The sequence below is a fragment of the Heptranchias perlo genome, unplaced genomic scaffold, assembly GCF_035084215.1.
Source record: "Heptranchias perlo isolate sHepPer1 unplaced genomic scaffold, sHepPer1.hap1 HAP1_SCAFFOLD_483, whole genome shotgun sequence".
In the NCBI taxonomy this organism is placed as follows: domain Eukaryota; kingdom Metazoa; phylum Chordata; class Chondrichthyes; order Hexanchiformes; family Hexanchidae; genus Heptranchias; species Heptranchias perlo.
This window is the reverse complement of record NW_027139498.1, coordinates 134,697-148,815: the sequence shown is the minus strand read 5'-3', so window position 1 is coordinate 148,815 and position 14,119 is coordinate 134,697. Positions and strand designations below refer to the sequence as shown.

Below are 14,119 nucleotides of genomic sequence, written 5' to 3'. Positions count from 1 at the left end.
TTGAATTCCCGGCCAATACATGGTCATTTTGCATTCTGCACCAATGAGAAACTTAGGAACAGGAGTGGGCCATTTAGCCCTTCGAGCCTGTTCCGCAATTCAATGAGATCACGGCTGATCTGTGACCTAACTCCATTTACCCGCCTTAGCCCCATCTCCCTTAATAACTTTGGTTAATAAAAATCTATAAATCACGGGTTTGAAATGAACAACTGAGCTCGCAACAACTGTCGTTTGTGGAAGAGAGTTCCAAACTTCAACAATCCTTTGCTTGTAGAAGTGTTTCCTAACTTTGCTCCTGAAAGTCCTGAATCTAATGTTCAGTCTATTTCCCGGAGTCCGAGACACCCCAACGAACGGAAATAGTTTCTCTCTATCTACCCTATCAGTTCCCATTAATATCTTGAACATTTCGATCAAATCAGCTCTTAATCCACTACATTCCAGGGAATACAACCCTAATTTGTGTAATCTCTCCTCGTAATTTAGCGGTTAGCGTCAAGGTATCATTCTAGTAAATCTACAGTGCACTCCTTCCACGGCCAATATATTCTTTCTAAGGTGCGGTGCCCAGAACTGAACACAGTACTCCAGCGCTGGTCCAATCAGAGCCTTGTATAGTGATAGCATAATGTCGATCCACTTGTATTCTAGTCCTCTAGATATAAAGACCAGCGTTCCATAAGCCTCTTTGATTATTTTCTGTACCTGTCCATGACATTTTAATGATCTATATACATGGATTCCTAAGTCCTTTTGGAGCTCCACAGGGGTTTCGAACTTTTCACCATTTAGATCGTATTCTGATCGATCCTTTTTCGGTCCAAAGTGGATGACCTCACACTTGCCTAAATTGAAATCCAATTGCCACAGTTTTGCCCATTCATTTATTATATTAATGTCTCTCTGTAATTTTATGCTTCCATCTGCACTGCTTACAATGCTGCCCATCTTGGTGTCATCCCCAAACTTCGATAAATCGCTCTCTATCCCGTCATCTAATATCAATGAGACCGCCTGAACGTGGGGAAATTCACATTCAGCATCAGTCTCCTCATCATCTTGAGACATTTTATTTCCTTCACGTGTGTTGCACCTTGGAAACTTCCGCACTCTGTCCTCTGGAGCATCAAACATCCTCTCGATATAATTCAATTCGACCAACAGCGACATGGAAAAGCTGTCATAAACCAATTGATGACTTTTCACTAAATATGGGGAGACAGCAGGGCTCATCCGCGATTGGAGCCCAAGACCTTTTGACTATTAAGCAATGCTATCAACAAAGCAAGAGTCAGACCCCGAGACCAACAAGCCGCTGTTGCTCGAATCGTGCAGCCAGTGTAATGGTTCGCTACTTCCCAGAGCCGATCGGCCATCCTTTCAGTCCTCTTCTGTCCAGCCAATCTCTTTTTCTATTCCGGTGTACAGCAATTTCATGTTGTACACTAACTATTTCCAATCACCAATATTAGTTTCCTTTTACCAAATTTGTTTCGAGTGTACGACTTGAATTATCAAGTAAGACGTTTCAGAATTCGTTGCTCTGAAACTACATTACTTGGGAGGATAGTGAGAGATGTGGATGAACAGAGGGACCTTGGAGCGCATGTCCATAGATCCCTGAAGGTAAGAGGAAAAGTAGGTCAGGTGGTTGAGAAGGCATACAGGATACATTCCTTAATTAGGCGAGGCATAGAATATGAGAGCAGGGAGGTTATGCTAGACCTGTATAAAACACTAGTTCGGTCACAGCTAGAGTACTGTGTACACTTCTGGTCACCAAACTACAGGAAAAATGTGATTGCACTGGAGAAGGTACAGAGGAGATTTACCACGATGTTTCCAGGACTGGAGAATTTTAGTTATGCGGATAGATTGGATAGGCTGGGGTGGTTTTCTTTGGAACCGAGCAGGGTGAGGAGAGATTTAATTGAGGCGTCTAAAATAATGACGGGCCGAGATAGATTGGATAGGACGGACCTACTTCCCTTCGCAGAGAGGTCAATAATCAGGGGGCATAGGTTTAATTTAATTGGTAGAAGGATTGGAGGGGAGCGCAGGAGATTTTTTTCACCCAGAGGGAGGTGGGGGTCTGGAATTTCACTGCCTGAGAGGGTGGCAGAGGCAGAAACCCTCAACGCATTTAAAAAGAACTTGAATATGCATTTGAAGAGCCGGAACCGAAAAGACGACGGAGGAAACGCTGAAATATGGGATGAGGCTCGATGCCTGTTTTTTTCGGACGGCACAGACATGATGGGCAGAACGGCCTCCTTCTGTGGCGTAAATTTCTAAGATTGTATGATTCTATGATTTGATTGCCGTCTGTCTCGGCATGGTGTTAATATAAACTCTACCATAAGCATACTTTAATCAAATTGGTGCTTTGTTTCACTGTGTGAGCGAAGAGACATTAATGTGTAGACATTGGCTGCAGCAGCTCGGTTGCCCCTTTACTTTTCCTACCGTCTCAATCTTTCTTTAACCTTCTCTGCTGGTGTTGCAGGTTCGATCAGGCATTGCCGTTCAAGGAAACCTGAGAAGTCCATCAGGGGACAACACAAGAGACCGAGACAGAGAGAGATAGAGAAATGCATGCAAAGAATTTATAGAATATAAATCATATAATGACAACAGCACAGAAGGAGGCTATTCGGCCCATCCTGCCCGTGCCGGTTCATTGTAAGAGCAATCCAATTAGTCCCATTCTCCCGCTCCTTCTCCGTAGCCCTGCAATTTTTCCCTTCAACTATTTATCAAATTCCTTTTTGAAAGCCACGATTGAATCTGCTTCCACCACCCTTTCAGGCAGCGCATTGCGGGTTATAAATACTCGCCGGATAAAAAAAGCATTTCCTCACGTCGCCTTTGGTTCTTTTACCGATCACCTTAAATCTGTGTCCTCTGGTTCTCGACCCTTCCGCCAATGGGAACAGCTTCTCTTTATTAACTTTATCTCAACCCTTCATGACTTTGAACACTTCTATCAAATCACCTCTTCACGTTCTCTGCTCTGAGGAGAACAAACCCAGCACGGGGTAAATGCGGTCAATTAGCTTCAGTTCATTTATTTGAGCATTGAACAGCTCTTTGAACGTTACTCTGACATTATGATAGCGCGGCCTCGCGGTCTAAGGTGTTCCATCAAATTTCTATGGAGGCGTGGGTTTGAATCCCACTGCTGTTAGAATTTCTGGCAATGTTCATTTTGACCTGTTCACAGAAAACCCGATTGTAGTGCGATGGAGCAGAGGATGTGAAAGAAGATGAAAGTGAAAGTGCAAATATTATTTTCATCACGGGGACAGGACACGTTTCCACAGGTTCGGGCCTCTCACCTTAAGATTCTTTCCAGCAGAGTGGGACAGGTGATCAGAGTGACCGGGCTCCAGCGGCGCAATCGGTCAGTGCGCGGTCCTTATCTGACAGGACAGGGTCGGGAAATACCGAGGTTGTTAGTCGAGTCTCACTTTGATCAACCAATCTTTTGCCTTGTGAACATTTTGACCGCAGTTGAAGGTACAATTGTTCCAAAATGCATCTACTTATTTGTATTGCCATGTGGTTCCTCCGGACTCCGCTTTTGCAATAGCAGATGAGATGTTTTGTGTTATTATTTTACAGGAGGTAGACTGCGGAATTGGAGCCACAAACTATGATTTTGATCCATCTGCAAATTATGGGATTTAGCATGAGCTTTAAACCAGCGCGTTAGAACGCTCAGCCACGATACTTTCCATCTTGCGATCTTCTGGCGCTACTATTACAGCAATAGAATTACTGCAAGCAAGAATTCTACCCTCAAGCACCAATGCTCACACGGCAGCCGGATGCTTGTGTCCAGTTGGAAACCTGTCTGAGGGAACATGCAGTCTGACAGAGCTAGAAGTCCAGGAGATTGACTTTTGTGTTGAGCAGATGATGAGCCTCCTTCTTGAGAGTGTTTCACCAATCCAGCTCAGAGTGGATTAAGCATTATAAATTCGGGGGGAGTGGAGCCACGTGTAGAAGATGAAGTGTGGGGGATTATTTCCCTTCCTTGACGAACATTATTGATCTTGTTGCGGTTTTGCTACAAAATTTTACTTTCGAGCACCGAAATCGCTAGTTTTAACAGCAGGTCAACATCAAAAGGCGTGGGGAAAATGAGGGCTCGTCCGGGATCTCTCGCATATTTCAATCAGCAAACCCGAAGCGAGAATCAGTCCCCGTAGACCAACGAGCCCGCTGAAAAAATAGCACCAAGTAGCGACACGCGAGGGAGAGTTTCTGAGCATCAGCGCCCACTTTCCCCAAATCTCCCTTAAAGTACAGTAAATAAAAATGTGTCCGAACATGAGTGAAAAGTTATAAAGGTCATTTCTTCTGTGTTGGGTTTTGTTTAGGGTTCCAGATGTTGTTAAAGGTGATTGGGGACGGTTACTGAATTAACCGGTATAAGGGTGCAGATCCTCCGGTGTAAGGGTGCAGATGCTCCTGTGTAAGGGTGCAGATACTCCGGTATAAGGATGCAGATACTCCGGTGTAAAGGTGCAGATACTCCGATGTAAAGGTGCAGATACTCCGCTGTAAGTGTGCAGGTACTCCGGTATAAAGGTGCAGATGCTCCTGTGTAAAGGTACAGAAACTCCGGTATAAGGATGCAGATACTCCGGTATAAGGATGCAGATACTCCGGTATAAGGGTGCAGATACTCCGCTGTAAGTGTGCAGGTACTCCGGTATAAAGGTGCAGATGCTCCTGTGTAAAGGTACAGAAACTCCGGTATAAGGGTGCAGATACTCCGGTATAAGGGTACAGATGCTTGGATTTAAGTGTGCAGATAAATGGATGTAATGATTTGTTGACCCTACTGAAATGCGGCTTAGAACTGTTGTTATTATCCGAGGCAGTGCTGCAGGATCCTTTAATGATCTCTTCCAAAAATAACTGAAACCCTTCGGAATGTGAATACAATTAGCGTTTCCAAAATAAAGGGAGTGACATTCATTGTGGAAACAGTCTGGTGTCGCTCACTGCAGAAATATCCATGTCAGAGTGAAGCGGCTCTCCTGCAACCTTCGGACCTTGTCTGTCAAGACGAATTCTGATTTCCGTGAATCCAATCACAGATTAAATGGTAGAAGATCGGCCGTCCTCAGCTGGCCATCTGAACCGTGCACTTTTTTTTGCAGCCAAAACACACATGAGAAACCAGGACACGCGAGACCATGAATCTTAAAGTAAAACATTTCCCTATCGTCCCTGGGTGGGCTCAAAACCATCAACTTTCCCGTTTTCTAGCCGAACGCGCTAACCGATTGTGCCATAGCTGCATAATTAAGTGACTGATTTAACTAGCTAAAAATGCAGGTTACAGCGACCAAAACAACATCTCTCAACTATCAGTTTGTTTATGGTGAATCTGGGTTATTCCCATTTCAAGGCCAATCTCTCCTCCGTGAGGTGCAGTGCCCAGAGCGGAACAGAGTCCACTAAATGGGTTTTATTCAGAACTCTGTACAGCTGCAACATAACTTTCACCCCTTTGTGTTCCATAAACCTTTTCAAGTTTTTTGTACCCGTGAACTAGATTTTCCTGATTTGGGCCCCCAAATATTTCTGCTCATTTACAGTTCCCAGCTTCTCACCATTTATAAAAAAAAACTCTGATCGACCTTTCCTCGGTCCAAAGTGGCTGACCTCACACTTTCCCACATTGAATTCCACATGCCACAGTATTGAAAGGTAATGAACTGAAACCCTTCGGAATGTGAATACAATGTTATATTTCCAAAATAAAGGGAGTGACATTCATTGTGGAAACAGTCTGGTGTCACTCACTGCAGAAATGTCCATGTCAGAGTGAAGCGGCTCTCCTGCAACCTTCGGACCTTGTCTGTCAAGAAGGATTCTGATTTCCGTGAATCCAATCACAGATTAAATGGTGGAATATCGGCCGTGCTCAGCTGGCCATATAAACCATGCACTTTCAAAGCAGCCAAAACAAATATTCGAAACCAGAAAAAGCAAGACAGTGAACCTTGAGGTAAAAGTTGCCCTCAGGTCCCTGGGTGGGCTCGAACCACCAACATTTTGGTTAACAGCTGAACGCGCTAACAAATTACACCACAGAGACACAGGGGGATGCCTATTGAACCATTATTTCAACCAACTAAAAACTCAGGTTGCAGCGATCAATATAACATCTCTCCACCATCAGCTTAATTTTCCAAAATAAAGGAGTGAAAATCTGTGCTGTATTATTTCTGAACATTAAACTCACCTTGCCATTAAACACCGGTATGGTGGAAGACTCGGTCCCCTCGTGGTAGAGTCGATTTCAGCGCGGTGATACTGGGACAGAGTAAAGTTCAGTTCATGCGATTGCCAAGTGGCGAGAGGGTGGATTTGGAACTCCTGTGCGGCTGCACTGCGAGTTGTCCTGATCTGCTTGGAGCGATATTCACTCCAATTCATCACTGACAGGGACAGTTTGATTCCACGTTTATTTTCTCTGGTGCTTGGTGAGATTTCAAAAGTTGAAAACGATCCGTGCTGAACCCAATCTCGCCAGTTCCACGCTGACAGACACAAGGCGGTCACACTCTGGTTCATTTAGACGAAAACTGAGAGCGATTTCACCGTCGAATGCAAAGGCGAACAAAACTCATTCAAAGAAAGTGCAGGTCATTGAGGTGCCTTTAAATTCCTGATTGTTTGCACTGAAATTCTTCCCAAAGCGTTTGAGATTCAGGTGGAGCGATTTGGGGATTCGTATCTCTCTTTGCAAAAGTTTCATCCGCAGTTCAAGATCAAAAGTCGAGGGCAGAATGAGACGCCTTCCTGACATTTGGGAACGAGGGAAGCAGACTTTAGAACAAGGTTCTGTTTATTGTGAAAAAGCAGCTAAAACATTCATTCCGGAACGATCCAGAATCCGATCAGCTCGAAAAGCAACTGTTACCCCGTGATTTGAACACGCAGCCTTCTGGTGGCGGAATAAATAATGGAGATAGAAGCAGGAAGTTGAAAAGTGGGAATTGATAAATTAAGTGAGTGGGTAAAACTGCGGCAAATAGAGTTCAATGTGGGGGAGAGCGAGGTCATCCACTTTAAATCTAAGATCAATCAGTGTATTTTCTAAATGGTGATAAACTAGGAACTGTGGAGGAGCAGAGAGATTTAGGGGTCCACATACAGAAACCGCTACCAACCAGCGCACAGGTACAAAAATTAATTAAACAGCCGAATGTGCCTTTCGGACCGCCGGTTAGTTCATTTGCATCGAGTTTACCGTAATATCATGATCACGGATTCGATTCTTGTAATTTACTTTATTTATATCGGGTTTTTGTAACTTTTAAATCCAAGCTTTACAAACAGGTCCACAGACAAATTGACGGGGACAGTTTATTGAATAACATCCATTGTAACTTTACCCCTGGGCCGGAGAAACACGTCTTTCTTTTCATTTGTCTTTTTCCGGTTTGCAGATAAACGTTTAACTCGCGGCCTGTTCCCATTAATGATCATCAGCAGCAACAGACAGACAGAGCGGGTCTGACCGCCCCGAGATGGGGAAAAGGCATCACTTTCGAATAAAGTGCATCAAATCAAATAGTCACCCGGCACCGAGAGAGACAAAACCAAGAGAAAAAGGCAGAAGGTAACAGAAAAATAAAAACCAAATACATACGATATAAATATTTCCCATCCTTGATGTCTCTCTATTCAATCCCCAATCCTTCAGTGGCGGGGATCAAATTTCACTGCAAATAAATGTGAGAATCGACGCAAAGAAGAAGAAACTAAACAACGAAAAACTGCCGAAACTCGGGATTGAACCAAGGACCTTTAGATCTTCAGTCTAACGCTCTCCCAACTGAGCTATTTCGGCTCCACATCTAACGCTTACTTTGTGTCATTGTCGTGGAAGAAAATATAACCCCAGGTGGAATTGCCCCTCCTGTTCATTCCACAATTCAGATAAAAACATCGCACTCATATATACACACCCACAGTTCATATATAAACATCGCACTCATATATACACTCCCACAGTTCATATATAAACATCGCACTCATATATACACACCCACAGTTCATATATAAACATCACACTGATATATACACACCCACAGTTCATATATAAACATCACACTCATATATACACACCCACAGTTCATATATAAACATCACACTCATATATACACACCCACAGTTCATATATAAACATCGCACTCATATATACACACCCACAGTTCATATATAAACATCACACTCATATATACACACCCACAGTTCATATATAAACATCACACTGATATATACACACCCACAGTTCATATATAAACATCACACTCATATATACACACCCACAGTTCATATATAAACATCGCACTCATATATACACACCCACAGTTCATGTATAAACATCACACTCATATATACACACCCACAGTTCATATATAAACATCGCACTCATATATACACACCCACAGTTCATATATAAACATCACACTCATATATACACACCCACAGTTCATATATAAACATCGCACTCATATATACACACCCACAGTTCATATATAAACATCACACTCATATATACACACCCACAGTTCATATAGAAACATCGCACTGATATATACACACCCACAGTTCATATATAAACATCGCACTCATACATAAACTCCCAAAGTTAATAAATCAGCAGCGCACTCATAGATCCACACCCATTTTATAGGAGGAAGATCGGTACCGACTGCCAATGGAGCTCTCAGAGTGGGAGAGGCGGAAGCAACAGCGACCGAACAAACTCTGGATCTCATCCTTAACACAGACCGGTAGATCCACCTGTGAAGTTACACCGCACTTTGATATCAGAGACGGTAACGGGTTCTGAGAAGGCATCAGGGCGTCTAATGGCTTCTTAGTGGCGATGCATTGGGGCAAGGGCATCTCAGAGAGGGGAAGGGGCAGTCAGAGGGCATCAGAGAGTGTAACGGGGCTCAGAGAGGGGAAGGGGCAGTCAGAGGGTTTCAGAGAGTGTAACGGGGCTCAGAGAGGGGAAGGGGCAGTCAGAGGGCATCAGAGAGTGTAACGGGGCTCAGAGAGGGGAAGGGGCAGTCAGAGGGTTTCAGAGAGTATATTGAGGTCTCAGAGAGGGGAAAGGACAGTCAGAGGGTATCAGAGAGTGTAACGGGGCTCAGAGAGGGATAGGGGCAGTCATAGGGTATCAGAAAGTATATTGAGATCTCGCAGAGGGGAAGGACTGCCAGAGGGTATCAGAGGGTGTAAGGACGCTCAGGGCGTATCAGTGGGTGAGGGGCACTCAGCGGGTATCAGAGGGTGTAAAGGGCGCTGACAAGGTTCAAAGAGGACAATGGACTCTCTGAGGGTATCAGAGAAGATGAGGAGCTCAGGGAGAATCAGAGAGGTTAAAGTGGGCTCAGGAGGTATCAGAGAGGCGAATGGATCCAGAGTTGGCATCTTCTAAATATTACACTTCCTAACCATCAACATTTTGAATAACAGCAAAAATGAATCCTATTGAAACGGTATCTGCCGTGTCCCATGTGGAGGGAATGAGAAGATAGAATCGGGAGGGACTGGATATTTGGCAACGCTCACGGTTTCCTTTCACACAGCTCAGGGTTGTGTCTGTTTATATAACTGGATTTCTTGAACTGGAGATAAGAGGTTGCACTTTGAACCTTTCATCACCCACTGTGAAAAATAGAACACAAAACGCCCAATGTGTGGTTTAAACCCACGACCCTGAGATTAGGAATTTCGTGCTTTACCGACTGAGCTAGCCGGGCCAGCGGCAGGGCTCCTTCCCATCCGATTATTGCAGAGAGGCGGGTGGTGACGTTGCTGTCGGGGTTCAGTTTGTCCGACAATCCCAAGGTGGCTGAATCTGAACACCCGCTTTTCATTCTGGAGTCAGTCTGATGCCTCTCACCAGTCGTCCAGCCCCGCGCTGAGCAGGAGAGGAACATCGGGACAGGAGAAGACCATTCAGCCCTTCGAATCTGCTGCCCCATTCAATTAGATCATGAGGTGATCTATAACTCATCTCTGTTTCCCCGCCTTGGACTCATATCCCTTGGTAACCGAACCGGAAAAAGATCTATCAATATCAGATTTGAAAATTTGAATTGAGCCTCAATCCACATCCTTTGGGATGAGAGAGTTCCAGCTTTCGGCCGTATTTTGTTTGCTGAAGTGATTCCTGATTTCTTGCCTGATTGGTCCAGCTCCAATTTCATTTTGGATTCGGCCAACAGAGAGAGAGAGAAAGGCCGCCTTAACCGGAGATTGATCCTTTAATGATCTCTCACAGATCAACTGAAACCAGTCGGAATGTGAATATCATTTCACTTTTCCAAAATAAAGGGAGTGTCATTCATTGTGGAAACAGTCTGGAGTCACTCACTGCAGAAATATCCATGTCAGAGTGAATGAGCTCGCCTGCAACCTTATCTGTCAAGAAGTATTCCGATTTCTTCAAGCCAATCTCAGTTTGTTTGGATATTTTTCAGACGCCTGCTATCCGACAGCAGATTAAATGGTGGAAAATCAGACGCACTCAGCTGGCAATGTTGACGTTACATTTTGTTGCAGACAAGACCCACATTCGAACCCTGGGAATGCGAGACAATGAAGGTTAAGGTAAAAGGTCCGCTGGCGTCCCCGGGTAAGCTCGAATCATCAACCTTTCAGTTCATAGCCGAACGCGCAAATGAATTGCACGACAGAGATACGATTTTGCTCTTGCTGAAGGACTAATTCACCGAGCTAAAGCTTCAGGTTGCAGCGATCAATATAACATCGCTCTACTATCAGTTTACTTTTCCAAAATAAAGGGTGTGCAGCTTGCACCAGTGAAAATCTGTGCTGTATTATTTCTGAACATGAAGCTCACCTTGCCATTAAACACCTGTATGTTGGAAGACTCGGTCCCCTCGTGGTCGAGAGGATTGATTTTTTGAGCTGTGATTCTCCATTCTGTATTCCAGTAATTTTCAGGTTTGCTGAAAATGAGATGAGATGAAATGAGCAGGTCCAACGAGCAGGTCTGTGACACTACACGGTGTCTACAAAGTTGTCTCTTGTACTTACAGTGATGCGGACGGCAGTTTTCACTACTAAACCAGTAACTATGATGTTAAAAATAATGTGGCCGAGAAATACTCGATTTCAGCGCGGTGACACTGGGCCAGAGTAAAGTTCAGTTAATGCGATTGCCGAGTGGGGAGAGGGTGGATTTGGAACTCCTGTGCGGCTGCGCTGCACATTGTCCAGATCTGCTTGGAGCGATATTCACTTCAATTCATCACTGACAGGGACAGTTTGATTCTAAGTTTCTTTTCTCTGGTGCTTGGTGAGATTTCAAAAATAAAGGCGGCCCGTGCTCACCCCAAACTCGTCACTTACACGCTGACAGATACAAGGCCGTCACACTCTTCACCAGTGAGATGAAAGCGGAGAGCGATTTCACGGTCGAATACAATGACGAACAAAACTCATTCAATGAAAGTGCAGGTCATTGAGGGGCCTTTAAAGTCCTGATTGTTTGAACTGAACTTCTTCCCAAAGCGTTTGAGATTCAGGTGGAGTGATTTGGGGACTTGTTTTCCCTCTGCAAAAGTTTCAACCGCAGGTCAAGATCAAAAGTCGAGGGCAGAATGAGACGCCTTCGTGAAATTTGAGAACCAGGGAATTAGACTTTCGAGCAACGTTCTGTTTATTGAGAAAAAGCAGATTTGGAGACGCAGCCTTCTGGTGGCGCAATAAGTAATGTGGATAGAAGCAGGATGTTGAAAAGTGGGAATTGATAGAATAAGTGAGTGGGCAAAACTGCGGCAAATAGCGTTCAATGTGGGGGAGAGCGAGGTCATCCACTTTAAATCTAAGATCAATCAGTGTATTTTCTAAATGGTGAGAAACTAGGAACTGTGGAGGAGCAGAGAGATTTCGGGGTCCACATACAGAAACCGCTACCAACCGGCGCACAGGAACAAAAATTAATTAAACAGCCGAATGTGCCGTTCGGACAGCCGGTTAGTTCATTTGCACAGAGTTTACGGTAATATCATGATCACGGATTCGATTCTTGTAATTTACTTTATTTATATCGGGTTTTTGTAACTTTTAAAACCAAGCTTTACAAACAGGTCCACAGACAAATTCACGGGGACAGTTTATTGAATAACATCCATTGTAACTTTACCCCTGGGCCGGAGAAACACGTCTTTCTTTTGATTTGTCTTTCTCCGGTTTGCAGATAAACGTTTAACTCGCGGCCTGTTCCCATTAATGATCATCAGCAGCAACAGACAGACAGAGCGGGTCTGACCGCCCCGAGATGGGGAAAAGGCATCACTTTCGAATAAAGTGCATCAAATCAAATAGTCACCCGGCACCGAGAGAGACAAAACCAAGAGAAAAAGGCAGAAGGTAACAGAAAAATAAAAACCAAATACAGACTATATGAATATTTCCCATCCTTGATGTCTCTCTATTCAATCCCCAATCCTTCAGTGGCGGGGATCAAATTTCACTGTAAATAAATGCGAGAATCGAAGCGAAGAAGAAGAAACTAAACAATCAAAAACTGCCGAAACTCGGGATTGAACCAAGGACCTTTAGATCTTCAGTCTAACGCTCTCCCAACTGAGCTATTTCGGCTCTACATCTAACCTTTACTTTGTGTCATTGTCGTGGAAGAAAATATAACCCCAGGAGGAATTGCCCCTCCTGTTCATTCCGCAATTCATATAAAAACTTCGCACTCATATATACACACCCACAGTTCATATATAAACATCGCACTGATATATACACACCCACAGTTCATATATAAACATCACACTCATATATACACACCCACAGTTCATATATAAACATCGCACTCATATATACACACCCACAGTTCAATATAAACATCGCACTCATATATACACACCCACAGTTCATATATAAACATCGCACTGATATATACACACCCACAGTTCATATATAAACAGCACTGTCATACATAAACTCACAAAGTTAATAAATCAGCAGCGCACTCACAGATCCACACCCAGTTTATAGGAGGAAGATCAGTACCGACTGCCAATGGAGCTCTCAGATTGGGAGAAGCGAAAGCAACAGCGACCGAACAAACTCTGGATCTCATCCTGAACACAGACCGGTAGATCCACCTGTGAAGTTACACCGCACTTTGATATCAGGGACGGTAACGGGTTCTGAGAAGGCAACAGGGCGTCCAATGGCTTCTTAGTGGCGATGCTTTGGGGCAAGGGCATCTCAGAGAGGGGAAGGGACAGTCAGAGGGCATCAGAGAGTGTAACGGGGCTCAGAGGGTGGAAGAGGCAGTCAGAGGGCATCAGAGAGTATATTGAGGTCTCAGAGAGGGGAAGGACAGTCAGAGGTTATCAGAGAGTGTAAGGGGCGCTTACAAGGTTCAAAGAGGATAATGGACTCTCTGAGGGTATCAGAGAAGATAAGGAGCTCAGCGAGAATCAATGAGGGTAAGGTGAGCTCAGGAGGTATCAGAGAGGCGAATGGATCCAGAGTTGGCGTCTTCTAAATATTACACTTTCTAACCATCAACATTTTTAATAACAGCAAAAATGAATCCTATTGAAACGGTATCTGCCGTGTCCCATGTGGAGGGAATGAGAAGATAGAATCGGGAGGGACTGGATATTTGGCAACGCTCACGGTTTCCTTTCACACAGCTCAGTGTTGTGTCTGTTTTTATAACTGGATTTCATGAACTGGAGTTGAGAGGTTGCACTTTGAACCTTTCATCACCCGCTGTGAAAAATAGAACACAAAACGCCCAATAGATCGTTTGAACCCACGACGCTTATATTATATTTAAACAAATATACCGCTTTGGATATTGTTGAGGGGGATGACTTATCAGGGGAAGGCAGCAGCAGCCAACTTCCTGGCACCAGGGGTAGCTCTGCTGCACAGGCTGGGAGGAAAAAGAGTGGCAGAGCTATAGTGGTAGGGGATTCTATCGTAAGGGGAACAGACAGGCGTTTCTGTGGCCGTAAACGTGACTCCAGGATGGTTTGTTGCCTCCCTGGTGCCAGGGTCATGGATGTCA

At 44.3% G+C, this 14,119-nt stretch overlaps 2 non-coding genes across 2 annotated transcripts; both read right to left on the bottom strand.

The window, feature by feature from the left end:
- Positions 1-7,809: 7,809 nt before the first annotated feature.
- On the bottom strand, positions 7,810-7,882 carry trnaf-gaa (transfer RNA phenylalanine (anticodon GAA)). The gene has a single exon. It is a non-coding gene; the product is annotated as a tRNA-Phe (tRNA).
- Positions 7,883-12,608: 4,726 nt separating this feature from the next.
- Positions 12,609-12,681, bottom strand: trnaf-gaa (transfer RNA phenylalanine (anticodon GAA)). Its single transcript has one exon. It is a non-coding gene; the product is annotated as a tRNA-Phe (tRNA).
- Between the last annotated feature and the right edge of the window lie 1,438 nt (positions 12,682-14,119).